This window comes from Ciconia boyciana, chromosome 6, assembly GCF_034638445.1.
Source record: "Ciconia boyciana chromosome 6, ASM3463844v1, whole genome shotgun sequence".
Lineage (NCBI taxonomy): Eukaryota > Metazoa > Chordata > Aves > Ciconiiformes > Ciconiidae > Ciconia > Ciconia boyciana.
In genome coordinates, this window is record NC_132939.1 from 21,466,641 (window position 1) to 21,483,702 (window position 17,062).

Genomic DNA, 17,062 nt, shown 5'->3' on the forward strand with positions numbered 1-17,062 from the left:
CTAGTTCTGAAGGCATCACCATGAAGCAAAGGGGCAGAAGGACGTACCAGAGCTGAAGGTAAGGTAACGGATACAACCAGCAGCTGGTGACAGTCTGTTGTTCTGCACTGTTTGTATGAAGTGGTCTTTGGGGGGTGTAGATATCAACGGAGGTCCATTTGCCATGACACCAGCAGGCTGGGGAACCTCACAAACAGCCCAGGTTGCAGTATGAAACTCAGATTGCTTTGCAACTGTGTTGCAGAGCGGGGGCCTGACATGTACAAAATGTCCCAGCTTGTCTCAGAACTTTGCAACAGTTTGTGGGGCAATGAGCAAGGCTTCCCTGCCAGCATGCTCCCATAGCCTCATGTTTATTAGCTGCTGCTTTGCCGAGATGTGCAGGAGACCTGGTGCAGTGGGAGGAGGTCATGGTGATGTGGAGTCCCTCTCCCACCCCCTGTGCTCCTCGTTTCTACCTGCATCCAGCGCACACCTTCCCGCCTGTGTGCGTGTGCATGTGTGTGTGCATGTGTTTGGGAGGCTCAGCCCCAGCCTGGAGCACATGGAGTGCTGCAGCTTTACTGCCCGGTGGTGGGGCATGTTCCCTGCCAGTGGATGCTGGTGTGAAGACAAATGCTCTGTAGCCAGCTGTTGAGCACGCTTCGTGGAGTGCAGGGTGGCATATGCATGAATGGAACATGGTTGCTCTGCTTCTGGGATGGGATCAAGTCCAGAAGAGAAGGTCAAAGAAAGCCTTAAGGGATCTGTCTGAGTGCTGGTCTTGGGGTGACTCCAGCTCACAGAGTGACTCCAGCTGTGTCGCCAAAGTGGCATGAGGGTGGGCTTATATGAAAGAAAGACATTCATTTTGGCTGACAGGATGGCAATAGGTTAATCAAGAAGAAAAAGCAGTGAGGAGAAGAAGCTTTAACCCTTCTCTGCTCCTCGCAGGCTCTGGAAAGGGGAGTCAGTCCCTAAGCACCCTTGGATGTGTGCATGCACCTCCTTGTCTAGCTTGCTTTCCAGTCAGTCCAACTACCTGCTGGTGTTCAGGCAATCTCCTTCCACCACCCCACTCCTTCAAAAGCCTCAGGCTTTTGGCACTCCTTGGGTTTCCTGGGTGGAGGCTGGGAAACCCACAGTGTCCTGGGCAGGCTGGAGAGGAAACTCTGATATGGCACCTGCAGTGTCCCCCCGTGTAACTTGCTGCCTCCTGCTGCCCTTTCCCCTGCCAGCCCAGGGGAAGTTTCTGAATCTCTTGGCTGGGATATGCCCCCCACATGGAAAGGGAAAAATCCATAATCCACTCAGTTAATGTTAAACAGATTATTATTTAGGAAACTAAGCACCAGAAAGTATGTTACTGGTTAACTGCCCTCTCTTGCCCTGGCTGTACCTGATCTAAGGAGGAGAATGGCACCATGCACTGCTGTCCTCCAGCTTCTATGGACGCTGCATGGACCCCTGTTTAAAAAGATGTAGGTGTTCGTGCACGTGCTGTGTCGTTAGATGTAAGCAGCTACACTGTTCTTCCATCACTGCTTCCACTGTTTAGACTGCTGTGTGATTTGTTTGGGTTGATTTTTCTTTTTTAAAAAAAATCTACAAGCACAGACTGTGCTGGCTTGTTAATTATACAGTGCCTCTTTCTACACAGGGATGCCACAGAACCTGTCAAAATCCAGTCAAAAGGCTTTACTTTAAAATAACTTTTTTTTTTTTTTTTTTTGGTAGCACAACAAACCAAAACCACATGTGCTCCACGCTGAGTTCATTTGTGCAGGTTTCTGTTCACCTCACATTTCAATATCGAAGCTATAAACCCTGGAGTGGAAAGGTGGTGGGCAGAATGGTGTCTTGCAGAAATGCCACCAGACACGAAGCTGACAGCAACACTGCCAGGCGTTGCTCTAACGATCTTTGTTTCTTTTAGTTACGCAAGTAGCTACAGCCTCTTCCTTCTGTGCCTGTCTCTAAGGCCAGAAGGCTGATGGTTCAATGGATGCTACCATTAAGGCAGTGAGTAGAGAGAACACAATCCAAAATTCATTGGCAAATCCATTGCTTGCACACACACAGGCAAAAGGAAAAAAATCAACAGAAACATTTGCAGAATGTTCGGTCAGCTCCAGCTTCAGCTGCATGTAATCTTCAGGTGTTCTTGGCATAGTATCAAGGTCCTGGTTTGTGGTGTGAGGAGGGAGGGAGGAGGAGGACTGAAGCACAAAGCCCTGTATTTGACTTGAATACATTGCACTCAGAATCAGGTGTGGTGCAAAGTTTGCCGCCTATTCGATTGGGAAAGTAGCATTTGAGCTTGATTCCTTATTGTGGCTGATCTCTTCAAGCAGGACAAACCCTGCTTTCAGCATAAAGGATACAGGCTCAAGTTCCAGGTTATTATTTTTAAGAACTCTTTAAGCCCTCAAGTTAAAAATCCTCCTGGCATAGCTCTAGGCAAAGATGGGATTTGGCAACTACTCTCATTACTTTTTTTTGTCTTTTCTGAAAATGGCAGTTCCCTGTTCTCTGCCACCCCACTCAGCAACCCACTTTTTCCACTGTTTGGATTCTTGCTTATGGTGCTTTTCCAGCTTTACTTCCTGAAGGGATTGCCTCTTGTTCCCAAATACATCCTTTGCATCAGCCTGGGCTGTCCTTCAAAAAGGGAAGCAGCCAGTGCAAAGCATTCTGGTGTGAGTCAGAAATCGTTACGGATGAGCTAAACATGGCAGAGCAGAAACCAGGTCAACAGTAGCTCTCATGAGAATTTAGCTATATCCCTGATATGGCACTTCTGATCTGTCTCTCTCCCAACCCTTCTACTTCCCTGTATGGCCACACCTATGCCAGAAGGAGAGGCGTGCTTAAAATCTTTGTGTGGACAAGGCAGGTTGTATTGATCAGTCAAAGCATGTTTCACTTTCCCTTAGGAAAAATTCATCAGTCAACGCACTGGAAACATGTCCCTTCTCCTTTTCCACCCCCATTAGTGAAGACAAAGCCTGTCTGCTCTTCTTCAGGATAGCATTTTAGGAGTAAGGACCAGCTTTTGTTGTGTGTGTCTGTACAGTACCCATCAGACACGTTCCATGTCTGTTCAGCAAGAACATTACAAACCAGAACTAGAAAACACCATATGCTCCCCCTTTGTGGTGATGTTGGAGTAGCTACGCCATGAGAAATCCAAATGCTAGAACAGCCAAGAACCTTGAATTTGGACCCTTGGGAACTGGAATTAATTTATATTGTAAACTCCAGTCTGGTTTTATTATGTATCCCTATGGTATATGATGGCACCGTTGCCTACTGGAGTGTATACCAGGCCACATCAATGGAGTGTAGCTGCCAGCTGCAGCCCAGAGATAAGCTACAACAACACTCCCAGCCAGTCTTCATATGGCACATCTGCCATGGATGAACTGTGCCTTTTTACTCAACAAAGATTTTCCAGGTTGCAGTGTAGTAGCAGGGTAACATGGTGGGACTGTGGTTAGAAACTTCTCAAGAGCCGCATTCTGCCTTGTGCCATGGCCCGAAGGCAATTTTAACAGTTTGCTGGTACCCCCTTTCTGCCCTACCTCTTGCACAGTCTGTGGCTCTCTTAGGTCCCAGGTTCCCTATCCTCTCAGCCTGTACTTTCTCTTCCACTCCATCAAGGATGATGAGGCTAGCAAGGAGCTGCACCAGGAGGCAATGCTAGCCAGTAAGAAGGAAGATAGTTAAGCACAGGACATTGCAATACATTGTGCCATGATGTCAGGTATAATAAATGTCTGATAATGCACTGCTAGAAATATCTTTCATGCTGCTTCTTAGCTGTGAGGAGTTAATGTATGTTTTAACTTGTGCTTCAGAGATTCCCATGGCTTCAGAGAGGCAGGATTTCTGGCAGAGCACGATATCCATTTTTCATGGTGAAGCTGCAGTAACATGATGCCAGTGGGACAGCTCTAGGAGTCATAACTGGACCATCCTGATGGGTCCTGAGTAATGTTATATCTGTGGTTGTAATGTTCTGTGGATGCACAGAGAAGATAATTTTTAGCTATTTGCATGTATTTCATTCTTTATAATAATTCAAAATGCAGTCAATTTGATGCTCTGTTCCTGTGACCAATTCTTTAATTTGGTGCACATTGCTACAATTGTGATATTATATGAGAATCTTGGCTTTAAAATAAGTTTATAAAGAGCATTTGGAATTTTAATTATCAAGTTTGACTTTTAAGTGACTACTGTCACTGGATGGGAACCCCTGTGTTCAAATATGAGTAGTTCAGCTCACTGAAATTGAGATATGCCTATCCACGTTTCTACTTTTAGGGGCACTTGTTTCACATTTCACATACAATAAAGCTGTTTTAAAATTATATCAAGGTTCTCATGCAGTATCTTGATTGAGGAAGCTAGAATGCTTTGAAAAGACTCAAAATTACAAGAGCTGGTCAGACTCATGATTTGGTGGGACTGAATTCAGGGCTGGGAAAGGTGCAAGACCAGAAAGGAACCATGGCCAAATCCCTTCAAGACTGTCAAGCCAAAGTGAGCCATTGTACAGTTGGCTGCAGGTACTAGTCCTGTTGGAGAAGGAGGACTCTCCCTCCCCAACTAAAATGTCTCTTGTGTTAGCCTAGGGTTCCTTGCTAGGAAAACCTGCACTCCTGCAGCGTGTGCTGCCTCAGTTCCACGCAGCAATAGTGCCTATTCCAGCATTGAAATTTTGGAGAGAACGTAATTCCCAAAGAATGTATTTCCTTATCACACCATTGTCTTTAATAAAATAGCTGCAAAGAAACAGCATGGACTATTTTTTTCACAATCTGATTTTTATTAGTAATATATTCAGCCTAGAAGATGCCAGCATGCAAACTATGCAAAGAGCAAATCTCTTCCTCCAAGTGTAAATATTTACAAATCACATTCAATGGTATTTAGTACTCTGCAAACATATTGTCAACAGTTCTATTCGGACTCTTCCCTAATGGCAGCCTGAGAGTTGGCAGAGGCATGTCCTCTGTGAAGAGATGGTTATGGAAAAAAATGATAGCAGCCTAAACAGGTTCTTGGCTTAATTAGACTGGAGTTCCACCAGAGGTGAATCTGGCCCACACCAAGTTAAAACTCTGTTATAGGAGCTTGTATCTACCACATGCAGAGTTGGAGGCATGATGCTTCTAGGGGGATGGCTCTCCCAAGCAGGCTGGGAGAGCCGTCTTGGCACTGGACAAAAAGGGCCATTACAATGCAGGGCACAGAGGTTCAACCTTCCATGTGTTTTAAGGGATGTAGTTCTACCTTTTCTTAGACTTAATGGGAGATGTGTGACTATTCTTTGCATTGCGTCAACTGGCTAAGTTTATCTGAATAGTCCAGAAGAGCAAATATTCCGTATCCCAATCACCATCTGTTCTTAAAACAGAAATGTGTTATTTCTTAAATGCAGACCTGCCTTTTGGTCTCTAGCTCAGTCAGTGCAAAATTCATGAATGGGTTAATGTCTGGGACATAGCTTGACTATATTGGAGCCATTCCTGTTTAAACTAATATCCTACAATCTCCTTTCCTGCACCTCCAGCCCTTTGATAGCATTTTTGATAGCAATGGAGACCACATCCCATAACCTCTGCTCTCCTGACACTCTGGAATAAATACAAACCAACTGAAAGCTCAACGGTGGCTTAGCCCTCATTTATGTTCTATGAAAACCTGCTATTGCAAGCATGTCTTAGCACACGAGGCATGTAGCTTTTCACACAAGGCATGTAAAGTTGCAAAGATCTCTAAACACTTCAAAATGATGTCCTCTGGGATTCCCAAAGGAAACAGCCTGACCAACTGGCATTCCCTGTGCATCATAGGGAGAGAGGTGAGTGGAGGCGCATTCATGACATCCTATTCTCTTTGTTTGCATGATCACAGCTTTTTTCAGTGCCTGTATTTTCCAGTGCCTGTAATTTTCAGTGCTTGTATTCCATCTCCCTTCCTCCTTCTCTAGAAAGGAGGGGAGGGAATATTTCAGTAGTTGTCAGTATCCTACATGAATGATGGAATGATGTATCTATACAATATATACAGACAGACATGCTTTAAATTGAGTCCTTAATGTGGAGTGCTGGCCAGCTCTGCATTTTGTCTACTTTTAATTAACTGATGGACCAGGGTATCAACTCCTCTTCATTGCTCATTCCGAAAAGTAAATTTGTGTGTTCTAAAATTACGTTGGGATGAGTAATGACTTCAGCATCACTTTCATCTATGGCCAGATTAGCATTAGAGCTGAAATTGTGTAATGATTTGAGGTAGCAAGGACTCCTTCTTCATCTGTTCAATGCCACAATCACTATGTAAAGCATCTCACAATACAGACTGTGCCTGTATGTGCACAGTGCTGTTTTCTGCACCTTCTTTTGATGACTTTTCTTTGGGCAATCTGGAAATAACCCAAAGGAGCTGAATTCAGGAGATAGTGTGCTTGCTCTAAAATGAGCAGGATGGCTTAAAGGAAATCCTGCATCTTCTGCTGTTTCATGGAGCCAGCTCCATGCTTCAGAATGCGGCTCAGACATATATATTATATATGTGTCTGTATATACATGTACATAACGTGGTATATAAAAGCTTCAAAGCTCCACTGCTGCTAGGGTTTGCCCCAAGCAGCTGTGGGCTGCTGATGTGCAAACTTTTGACATAGGCAGCAGCACTAGAAATAGGAAAACAATCTACAAGGAGCTGTTTCTGCTATTTGACTCAATATTTAATTCAGCAGCATTCTCTACTAAAACAATGCTGTTGCCAGGGCGACTATCATGCCTAGTAAACCAGACTTGCATAGCTTAGGGATTATATGAGAAAAGTTATGCCCAAATTATGGTGGCATATCTGTGTTTTTCATAGTCCAGGGTAGCAAGAAGCTGTCAGCCCATACATTTTTCTAATTTTTCCTCCTTGATGGCGATTATGAAAGTTTGCACTCAACTAATACAGCCATTGTTCCTCTACTCATCGCAAAAAATCCTGTGACGTTTGCTTGGAAAAAACATGGGCAAAATGCGTTGCTATTAAACGGAGCTTTGCCAAAAAGACACTCCAGCTGCTGCGCCACAACTTGCAGAAGATGGTGGACGCTGGAGTTCGTGTTATGAAAATTCAGAATGAAAATACATCAGATTATAGCTTGTCACCGGCGTATCCTAGACCGAACTCTAAAAAACACGGATCTTAAGCTGTGGTGGACATTTAAGGTGATTTATACATAATAACGGCAACCGGGGCCATTTGCGGCTCGGTGCAACTGTACACAAACGACAGCGTTGCCAGCGCTGCGGCTCGGAGCCACGCGACGGGCCGCCGGCTCCGCAGCGAAGCTCTCCCTGAGGAGGCGGGGGCGGTACGGGCCGCCCAGGCCGCGGCTTGGGCAGGCGGCCGCCCGCAGGCCGTCAGCCGCGGGGACGATTGGTGCCGAGCTCGCACTCCCACTAGGCGGGACCAGCGGGCCGGCAGGCTGCAGAGGCAGGCTGCAACGCCCGGCCAGGCCCCACCACCGCTGCTCTCGGTGCCAGTACCGCCCCCTACGCCCCAGCCTAAACTCCGCCCCCGTTGCATACATAACTTCCGCGAGCAGGTAGCCACCACACCCCCCCGCCCGCCCCCAGCGCCCCGGTGTTTCCGGGGTGAAAAGCGCTGCCTGCGCACGGGGATGCTCCGACCCGGCGCGGGCGGAAGGGGCGGGGCGGGAGGAAAGGAGGTGTGGCCGGGGCGGGAGGGGGCGGTGCGATAGGCGACCGGGCCAATGAGAGGAGGAGGGGTGTGTCCGGGGCGGGGCGAGGTCGTGGCATGTGGCGGGGCCCTGGGTGGTAGGGTTCTTCTCGTTCCCCGTGGGGGCCGCGCCGGCGCTGGGCATGCGGCCACCTCCGCCGGGGTAAGTGCCTCTTCCGCACCGCTGCTCTAGGGCTGTGCCCTCCGCCGGGCTCTGCTACGTCGTGAGTGAGTGAGTGAGGGCGGGCGGTGGCTCGTGTTGGGCCTGGGGGAGTGGGGACGGGGGGGGACACCGTGTCAGGTGAGCGGTGGTGCCGGCGGTTCTCCGGAGAGGGGGGGGAGCGGAGCCGGTGTCGGTTTGAACCGCTGCGGACCGCGGGCGGGATGAGGACGGGTGGCCGTGGCCTGGCGGGGGAGCAGGGGCTCGGCAGCCATTCCCATAAATTTGCCACAGAAGTTGCAAATAAATTTGCCACAGAAGTTGCAAATAAATTTGCAAATAATTTGCACCCCCCCCATAGCAGTCGTGGAAGTGATGGCTTTGCACTCACCCGTTGGTCCCTTGCAATGCAATGTGTGTGGCGTCGTAGATGATTTTGTTCTTGGGGAGGTGGGAGAGGAGGAAACTCAGTTTCATTGCAGGGAAGAGAGCTGATTGACTCAGCAAGTAATTCACTGCCAGAAATGTAACATTTTTAGGCCCTATGGACCACCTCAAAAATACACTGTCTGTAGCGGATTGCCCTTATGCGTGGCATCACAGATATGTAAAAATCTCAATAAATAATGTCAAGCGTATATGATTGAGATTACCTTTGTAAATGGAATCCTGTTTTGTGTGGTATCATACTGAAATCTTTACTTTAGGTACGATAAGATGAAAAAGGTTTTCAGTAGGTTTAATGGTACCCTGGGCAACGTTAGCAAGGTGTCAGCGGGAATCCAGTATATGGTGGGAAGAATAAATACTGTTCTTTGACTAAGCTCTCAAGTACAGCATCCTGTGGAGATATCCCATCACAGTGGATCTTTTTCTGGTGGATTCAGTGAATCCCTTAACTTTCCCCTCTGCTCTCTCCCAAACTTTGTCTTCTAGGCTTAGCAAAGAAAAATCCTGTCTCAGGATCCTGTCAAGTAAGGTGCCTTGATATCCTGCACGTTAGCTGACTGAATCCCTGCCAGGCTTGGTCATGCACCAGCACTCCTGTTTCCTGATAAAGTGAGTTAACTGACTGCTTACTGGAGGAACAAACCCATAGAAATACTAATCCTCCCCTCCTTGAGCAATGTTGCAGTCTTGCTGAGCGAGGTAAACTCCCTGATAGTGAGCATTTGGTGCCCTTTTGACCTCAGAGGGTTTGTGGCTGATTAGTAGCTTTGAAAACTAGGCTATTAAGATGCATGTTGATGCAGTGTGTCTCTCTCAAAAGTACATGTATTTCTGTATTGATCTTACTTATCAATCTTACATAATCATCCACTACTATATATGTTAATGCAATGTTAATGCAGTCCGTTACATGGTGATGGATAGTTTAGAAGGAATCTGTCAATTTTTATTAGCGTACATGTCTGTAGTAGATTAATGCACTTGCTGTGTGTGTTTGCTGCTTGGTTCTAGTTTATATGTGTATATATAATGTATGTATAAACACATGTATTGTTTTAGTACTTTTCTGGGGGAAATTCCAGACTACATGCCTCTTAACTTGTTGGTGTCGACATTTTTTTTTTTAATTGCAAATTCCCTGCTGGATTTATAAACCCATCTGCCAGAAAACAGACTTTGCATCTGGTTATCTGCTATTGAAATTCTAATTGGCACATCCATGCAACCTGCAGCCGCTGCTTTCTAAGGGAAATCTCCTGGCATAGACTTTTCAAAGGTGATTGGAGTAATTTGCAAGCGAAATTTCAAGCCTCAGTGGTGAAAAACATCCATGCTGAAGGCCTGATAATGTATTTAAAATGTCTGGCTGCATAGCTTGGATTACAGGGTTAGGTAATGTAGCAACTTTTAAATGTAGTAGCTGACTTTTTCAGTTGTATGTGACTGACTAAATTTTCAAGGGAAAATGTCGCAGGGACATTAAGGAATGGAGATGTTTGTTTAAAGCAGTGCATGCTGGAAATGTCCAAAACTTTGCTTGAAGAAACTGTGAAGAAACTGTGAAGAATTGATTTGTTTGGTTAGAGTTCCTTGCCTCTTTTTGTTTTTTTAAAGGCATGGATAAAACTTTTCTCCATGAAGCTTTTAGTAGAAGCTGATGTCTCCCCATGCTCTGACACATAGTGTTAACTGAGCACGTGTTCTATGTATCATCATCCACGCTTGAACACAGTTTTATAAACTGGAAGCACTGTAAACCATGTCCAGCAAGAGTTTATGCCAGCATATTTGCAGTGAAAAATTACAGGAGACCTGGATGTAGGAGGAATGAACTTGTTGCTCTGCTGCGTACCCACAAACCAGGTGTATCGCAGCGACTGCTTCATCCTGGCTAACGTGCATGTTCTGAGTGATGCTGGGCTTACAGCTCAGAGCAGTCATATGGATGGCTGGGTGTCATGCACATGCATTTCCTCGCAGGCCTCATCTCCATATGGAGATCTTCTACATTGCCTGCATGTGTGTGCTGAACAGCCATGCTCAGATCAGTCTGCTCTGACCTGTTTCTGCTCTCATTGCTAGACCCCACATATAAGCATGTTCAGGCACTGCTAATGTCTGTTTTAGATTTATCCTTGCCCTTTAATTGTTGCTTTGTGTTTGATACAAACTTATAATAGCAAAAGCAATTATGCACTGGGAAAGCTGGAGGAAAAAGCAGTCAATTCACTGACACTTGTGTGTAGATACTCAGCTGCTGTGCATTGCTATGGCCCCCTTGCAGAGCAATGACAATCCACACCAGCTGGCCATTTGCCCTTTGAAGTGTTTAAACTGGGGTCGGATGCTTTTCTGAAGGTGTTCATCCCTACGAACAGAGAGCTGGTACAAAGTTCATTTGTGCAGTAGATGAGATACCCTTCCCACCTCCCCCCGGCACAGTAATTGCTGGATGAAACTCTATGGCTTATGCTACACCAGGAGCCAAACTAGATGATCTTTGTGTCTTTTTTCCTCCTACCCTTAAAAGGACTGGGAGGGCAATATCCCTACTGCATGTGCTGTTGCTGGATGCCATCTGACACTGTGCGCTCTGGCTTAGCAAGGTTGCTTCCCTTCCAGTGTGTCCTGCAGGTGTAACCCTTCATCATACCCCAGATGTCAATGATACCCAGCCCATTTGGGTCTGGGAAGGACTCCCAAAGGGCTGTTGACTGGGAAGCCAAGAAGTCCTGTGAAGTAAACTGTGATTGAACCCTTTCTGTCTGGACTGTAGCAAGCACTTAATGCATTCATTTTTCCTGTCAATTCTGCTCCTTTGGACTGAAGTTATGGTTCCCTTTCTACAACTTAGACTTGGAGGAGGCAGCAGGGCTTGTGATTTGACAGCTGGGGTGTAAGGATGCTGCTGGCCTTGCAGGGACAGTAGCGATGCTGAAAATGAGTGCAGGCAGGAGCTGGCTGTGCGCTTGGGAAATGCTGTTTGCAGCTCCTCCAGGTTTTGACTGCTGGCAGTCCAAGGAGGTCACCATGGAGATAAGGTGCCCAGGGTGCCTGTGGTACAGCAATTCATCCAGAAAAGGACAACATATCTCTGGCCTGGTACAGGGACCCCCTTCTTGAAGGAATGTCTGCATGGACATTGCCGCATGTTCCTGTGAACAACTTATCCAACAAAAGCAAGTGGCAAGAATTGCAGAATTGGGTTTTAATGCTCAGTGGAACCACACGTGTGCCTCGCTGGTGTGTAGAGTGGCACTTAGCTGCTTGCTGTTGTGCTGTCTGGCTTCCTCATTGCTTTGGTTCTTTAGGTGTATTCGTGGAACCCCTGCATTTAGCTGATGGCTCTGCTGTGCTGTTATTGTGATTATCACTGAAATGAGGTTTCCTCTAGGCAATTTTGAATGTTGATCAGCGTAGGTGCCAAAACTTCCAGCAGTCTTCCATTGCCTTTGCTGACTTTGTTTTTCTTTGCCGTTGTGGGCTTGGCCTCAAGGATCAGATCTTGGGTTTCAGTGCTGAGAGGTGGGGGATGCTACTGCAGTGACACGGAGTTGGTGCTGTGCAGTGTCATCATACAGGATGGGACTGAAACACGGTCCCCGATGGCTGCATCACCAAGGTGGGAGAGCTAGTCTTTAAATGCACTTTGCAGAATGTGAGATTTCTGGAATGACCGTGTGAGCCTGGATTTTCCATCATGTCCTTTCTTCCCGGTTCATGTGATAATTTGTCAACCATTTGGAAAGCACATTGGGTGCTTGTTTGTTTGTTTTTTCTTGTAGGACAATGTGGTATGAAGAAAGGCACAGAGGGCAGAGAGACAGGGAGATGAGTACTTGTTTATTTGCAGCCAGCTGGACTGTCCCCCAATGCATGGGGCAGGACCCACAGTCCATCTGTACATCTTGCACCTGCTTGAGGAACCAGCTGGGTCCTCCATTTGAGCAGGCAGTTAGGTCTGTGCAGTCGGTGTGGGTTACAGTTGCATGCCCTGATTATCTCTGTACATCGCCACAGCTCCTGTCACCTTTGCTTGGGGAGTCTCAGTTGAGCTGTGTCCCCTAAAGGACAACTAAATTATGCTCTGCAGACGTGGCTATGGAGTGTCCAAGCCCCCGTAGCTACCTTCGTTATTCCCTAAATACACAGAGAAGGAAGGGGAGGTTGTCTGTGTACAAGGCCTTTTTTTTTTTTTAATTTGAGACATTCAACAAGTCCTCTTCACGACCTGTGGAATAATTGCTGGAGGTGACTTAGAAATTAAACTTATATTCACACTTTTAAGTAAGGCACAGCATGGAAGAAGCTTCTTGGGTGGAGTGTGGCTGACATGCAAGGAATCCGTTCCATGGAAGTTCCCTAGGCCTGCAACCTTAGATGTCAGCAACACCAGGGGAACTTGGTGTGTTGGCTCCAAGAGGAACTGCCTGGAGGGTGGAGCGGTGTGGGGACACTGCGGCCAGGCTCTGTGATAATGTGGGAACTTGAAGGTACCATGGAACCAATAAGCTGCATATTTGCTACCCTGGACCAACAGCCTGTCATGTTTTTGACAAAATGCTGTCCTTTTGGTGAACTTCGCTCATTATAACATTGTTATAATACCAAAACACACCTCCATCCCAAAAGCTACCCGCCTCCAAGGTGTGACCACCCCTCACTGAGCTTGCACTTTGAATTTTTCTAGTTTATAACTTTAAAAGTGAAACGAGAACATTTTATACCAATCATAACAAAGGTAGTGGTAGTTCATGGAACGTGACTAGACTGAAGGTGTATTGTGTTATTTGTGCATCCGTAATCATGATAGTTCAGTACACTGAACGGGACCAGATTTATAACGCTGCCAAATTACTTTAACGCTGTTGTCTTAATCAACTTTGCAAAGCTGTGTCAGTGAAAGCCCTTGAGAGGGCTCTGACAGGCAAACACTGACTCTGATGGGTGGCTACATATACAATCCTTACAAAATAAAATGTTGACCAAGTCTGAGACTAAGGCTGGACTTAGCTGCACCTAGACTCCTCTCTGAGAAGGAGTTTAGAAAGCAAGGGGGTCCTGTCTGAACCTCATGACTCAACGGGAGGGTTCCCCCCCCAGCTAAGCCTCAGACTCCTGTGCGACAGTAACTTTTAACACAACGCAACCATCACTGCTTCTTGCTAATGATGACCCTCTTTGCCTCTGGCTGTCCAGGAGGGCATTGGGATTGCCTTCCCTGAGCTCCAGCTTAGTGGCAGGCCTGGAGAACTGCTTATGCAGTAGTTCAGCAAAACACTTGAGCGCATACTTCAGATAGAGAAGGTGCACTGGTTTTAGATTTGTTTTGTAAAAAAAAAAAAAGGGAAGGAAGAAAAAAGCAATTTGATGAAATTTGCATTGAATTTTGCATGTATATTTGTGTTGGATTTATATTTATTTGGCTTGGGGAGACTTTACAGCACTTTAACTAAACCTGGGTTTAAATCCACTTAAGTTAAACTCCCAATAGAACTTGTGTGTGGAGACCAGGATGAAATCTCATTAATTTTAATAGGATTAAGCATGTTCTTTTGCGGAGTTGTCTTCTCTATCTTTCTTTCTATGGCTTCTCTGTATTAAAAAGCAGGGTAAACCTTTCCACTCTTCCATCTCTTTGTGAAAATGCTTTGACAGTCTCAGAGAAGTGTGTCTCTGGTTGCTTACAATAATATTTTACACATTTTTTTTTTCTATGCTTTCGGCTGTAGTCCTACCGTATCCAAGCTTTTATTGGCTTTTGCTTCTTCTAAAGGTGCAATAATTCCTGACAGCAAGAAAACAGTTACAAGTGTTTGCCTGATAAGTTTCTACACTCAAAACTATCTTTTTTTCTTTCGCTCCCTCTGGACAGATTTGAAACTGCTGTAAAACAAGTCCATTAGTAGAGGGAAATTTTGTAGAAGTCAGCAGGAACTGAGCATGTATGGATGGGTGAGGGCAAAATTCATCCCTCTTCATGAACCAGGAATAAATTGAAGAACAGGGAATAAAGGTAGAAGTGTTATGAATGCAAACTGGTTGAAGGGAAATATTGGGGATCCATTTAAGATCAAGCAAGCCATTAATGGGAGAGGAGGCTACTTCATGCATTTGTGCTACCTCTTCACTTCCTCATTTCTCAATGTCTGTCATCCCCTGAATCTTACTATTGACTATTTTTTATTTGTATGTGACTTATGTTATAGGAACACTCCTCTTCTCCCTCTCCTTCAGAAAAGACAAACCCCACAGCAGGTATTTCTGGATGTTCCTGAGATGCTCTTAATGACACTCTTACTAAATATATGCTTTCATAGGAAAAGCAGACTGTCTTGTAGCTCATGCACTAAGCTGGATTTCAGGAGACTCTATTTTCATTCCTAGCTCTGACCACTTCCTCCTATAGCTATACACAAATGGCTCAGTCTTCTCATGCCTCTTTTTCCACCCTGTGAGATAAGGGAGGGTTGGGCTATCTTACCTATGCTCTGCCCTTTCAAACTGATGCCCTGTCATGCTATGGACTGACCCATGTTACAAAGGTTGGGCTGGTGTACTTGTCAGCAAAGCTCCTTTACATCATCATCCTTTTGATGAAACTTCACATCATCAGCATGTCTTTTGCTGGCAGTAGCATCTGGACTTAAGTTCCCATAGGTAATTAAAAAGGAGAGCATGGTGGAAAAGCTCTCTAATTTTTTGCCATAAGATAAACAAGAGATTGGCTTTATTAAGGGGGTTAAGGATGGGAGTTTCTTATGGGTGAGAAATGCCCAGTGATAAGTTGAAATTCTCCATGTCCAAGCAAAGAGCATTTACTCCCTAGATCTCTACCCGCAGTAAATGGATGCTAGTCTAATTGTTAACTTAATAAACAATAAGTATTGCTATAACACTTTTTTCCTGCCTTTCTCAGCTGTGCTGATCAAGGGTTTTTTCCTGCTGAGACAAGTTTTATTTTAAGTTATAATTTCTTCCCATTTCTAAAGCTCTTCGTATCCTAACTGATCTGGAAAGATTATGTTGTCACTAGGACTTCAAAGCAATCTTCATGTGGGTTTCTGACATTCTTTTACCTGATGAGGCTTAAAAAAGGAGCAATGTGCTTCCCTCCTTTAAAAGAAAACATTCTATTCCCAGGTTTCAATTTTTTTAAAAATTTTGTTTGGAAAATATCTCATTCATGAGCATGACGGAAAGTGCTGGGACTGTAGGCATGACCAGCTGGTCTGAGTATGAAAACTTGAGACCAGCTTTGAAAAGAGCAAACACGCTCTCTCCTCAAGCATTTTTTGTCATTAGTCCTTTTTGTTAATGAATCCTGATTATCTAGAGCTTTACAAAATGTGCAAAACGTGTTTAATCTTTCCAGTTCCTTTTTATAGTGAGGCTTTTGTGGGATAGTCACGGTATCTTCCTTGGTTTGTGATACAGATGGTGTAGTGTCTTCACAATATTTGCTTAGGCTGATGTAGAACTGCTGAGCCTGATGTATCTCAGATGCTTTCCATGCTTGGAAATGGCCTCGTTTGCAAGAGCAGCAGCTCCTGTGTTGTCTCAACGTGGTACTGCTATGCAGAGCTCCTTTAGGAATGAGAAGTGTAAGTGCTATGGTTGAAGACCACCTCTCACCTGATAGTGAGGTGGAGCATATGCCCTTGAAGGTGAGAGTTTTTCCTGACAGTGCATTAAGCCATATCACATGGCCATTAGTGCAGTCCATATGAACTGCCCTTCATTGCTACATTTGTAGAGGCTTCTGTTCTTGAATTGGTGTTGTGACTATTGTTCTGGGAAACTCTCCTATGAGGAAAGACAGAGAGAGGGGACTGCTCAACCTGGAGAAGAGAAGGCTCAGGGGAATCTTATCAATGTATGTAAATACCTGAAGGGAGAGTGCTCTTTTCAGTGGTGCCCAGTGACAGGACCAGAGGCAATGAGCACACGGTGGAACATTGGAGGTTCCCTCTGAACATCAGGAAACACTTTCTCACTGTGAGGGTGACTGAGACCTGGCACAGATTGCCTAGGAAGATTGTGGAGTCTCCATCCTTGGAGATACTCAAAAGCCATCTGGACATCATTCTGGGCAGCTGGCCATAGGTGGCCCTGCTTGAGCAGGGGATTGGACCAGATGACCTGCAGGGGTCCCTTCCAACCTCAGCCATTCTGTGATTCTGTGAAAATTGTGCAGAGAGCTTCTTTAATTTCTAACTGGAAGTCATAACTCTGGCCAAGCTACCTGGTACAAAATAAACTTAGTTTGCATGGTGTGTAGGTTCTTACGTCTCTAGAAGAGCTTCTGGCCTTTGTCATCTGAACTGTATGTCCACACCACTGCTTCTGGGCCTTTATGGCAGTGGACATTTGGTCAATAAGAGCTGTAGGACTTGTTAATCAGTCAGCTTATTGCGCCGTTGTTAGCGGACCTTAAGTGCATGAAGCTATCTGCATGAGGTAGAAGGAGAGTGTCTAGTACAGTATTGTCTTCAACAGTGATCAGTATTGTTGGCTAGAGACATCGTCCTCCAACGCTTGGTATCATGAGACCTTCTGGCAGTTCAGTTAAAAGCCAATATCCTCCCACTATTCCCTTTCTCTTCAAATCTTTTGCATGTGTTGAATAGCAGAGGCCCCAGCACAGATCTCTGGAACTTCACTGGTGACCACTTGTCCTCATGAAAACCTACGGCTTCTTTCTGCTTTTTT

General features: G+C 45.5%; 1 protein-coding gene across 6 annotated transcripts in view; it reads left to right on the forward strand.

Moving 5' to 3' along the window:
* The first annotated feature begins 7,804 nt into the window (after positions 1 to 7,804).
* Positions 7,805 to 17,062, forward strand: part of C6H11orf24 (chromosome 6 C11orf24 homolog) — a 31,363-nt gene continuing 22,105 nt past the window's right edge. Inside the window, exons 1-2 of one of the 6 annotated variants that reach the window (XM_072865578.1) lie at positions 7,805 to 7,903; positions 8,837 to 8,959. The gene's annotated coding sequence lies outside the window, so the exon portion shown is untranslated. Of the gene's footprint in view, positions 7,977 to 8,836; positions 8,960 to 17,062 lie in introns of all 6 variants that reach the window. The other 5 variants (XM_072865579.1, XM_072865581.1, XM_072865580.1 and 2 more) reach the window with 5 other exon arrangements.